The 1,649-nt window shown below is 37.3% G+C and overlaps 1 non-coding gene across 1 annotated transcript; it reads right to left on the reverse strand.

Annotated features, from left to right (window-relative positions):
• Positions 1 to 309: 309 nt before the first annotated feature.
• Positions 310 to 416, reverse strand: LOC114206595 (U6 spliceosomal RNA). Its single transcript, XR_003608680.1, has one exon. It is a non-coding gene; the product is annotated as a U6 spliceosomal RNA (small nuclear RNA).
• Between the last annotated feature and the right edge of the window lie 1,233 nt (positions 417 to 1,649).

Here is a 1,649-nt window from a genome sequence, read left to right on the forward strand (position 1 = left end):
GGGATAATTATCTGAAGTTTGCTTACTCACATTTTTGGTACCTGGGCTGGAAAGACCCAAACAGCTGGAGGCTAGAACAGCTGGTTTCTTGGGCATTTCTCCCAGTCTCTAATAAGGTCTCTCCTGCATGGTGGCTTCAGGGTAGCCATGCCTCCTACATGGCAGCTCAGGGCTCCACAAGTAAATGTCCATAAAGAAAGGCCAGGCTGAAACTAACTCACCTTAAAAAATTTTTTTAATTTTAATTTCAGTATAGTTAACATACAGTGTAATATTAGTTTCAGGCATACAATTTAGTGATCCAACAATAAAAATATGGAACACTTCATGAATTTGTATGTCATCCTTATGCAGAGGCCATTCTAATTTTCTCTGTATCATTCCAATTTTAGTATATATGCTGCTGAAGCAAGCACTAACTCACCTTTTATGACTTAGTTTTGGAATTCACACAGCCTTCCTTCTGCCACATGCTGGTCACGAAGGCAGTCACAAAAGCCCACCCCAAAGCCCACAGAAGCTCTTTCCTTGAGACACAGACCTCTTGAATGGTTTTTTAGTTTCTTATCAGTGATGTCACAAATTTAAAACAACAGATTTATTATCTTACCATTTTGGAGGGCAGAGTTCTGAAATGGGTTTCCCTGGGCCAGAATCAAGGTGTCCTAGCAGGCTCTAGGGAACAATCCATTTCCTTGCCTTTTCTAGCTTTGGGAGGCTGCCTCCCCTCTTTGGCTCATGACTCCTCTGTCTTTAAGGCCACCATTGTATCATCTTCATATCTCTCTCTGGCTGTGACCCTCTGTGTTCATCATTACATTTTTTTTTTCTGACTATGATCCTCCTGCCTACCTCTTACAAGGACCCTTGTGATTACATTGGGATCACCTGTATAATCCAGAATAATTTTCCCATCTCAAGGTCCTTAGCTTAATCACATCTGCAAAATTCCTTTCACCATGTAAAAGGAGATATAGTACCTTACCACGTAAGGTAAGATATAGTCACAAGTACCAGGGATTGGGATGTGGATATCTCTGGGGGACCATTATTCAGCTTTCCACAGTGGGAAATGGCAAGGGTCTGGAAGAGCATATGCAATCAGAAATATTGTTGCAGTAATTTTTGGAAAATACGATCTTCTGCAATTAAATAATTTCAGTGGTTGCATAGTATTTTACTGTATGACTGTCACTATTTACTTAGCCTTTCTCTGTTGTTAAGCATTTAGGGTGTTTCTAATATAAAAAACCCTAGAAAGAACAAACATCACTATGAATAAACATTTGTGTAAATCTCTGATGATTTTTTAGGATAAATTGCTAAGGATGAAATACACAAAAAATAAGAATATATATATAAACTGCTGAACTGCCCTCCAGAAAGGGATCACCAGTTTTTCAGTGGCATTATATAAAAGTGTTTATTTTTCTGCATTCTCTCACCATTAAGTATAATGATTCAAAAAAATCTTTGCAGATTTATAGGCAGAAAACATCATCTTGCTTTCATGTGTATTTTCTTGCATATTGGTGAGGTTGAACATTTTTTCATATGTTTATTCATGATTTCTTATTTTCTTTTTCACTGGCTATTCATGATTTCATTTATTTTTGTATACAGGGTGGTTATATTTTTCTTGTTGATTT

The sequence above is a fragment of the Eumetopias jubatus genome, unplaced genomic scaffold (genome assembly GCF_037043125.1).
Source record: "Eumetopias jubatus isolate StellerSeaLion01/CBP00866 unplaced genomic scaffold, mEumJub1_p1.0 scaffold_7, whole genome shotgun sequence".
NCBI classification, from domain to species: domain Eukaryota; kingdom Metazoa; phylum Chordata; class Mammalia; order Carnivora; family Otariidae; genus Eumetopias; species Eumetopias jubatus.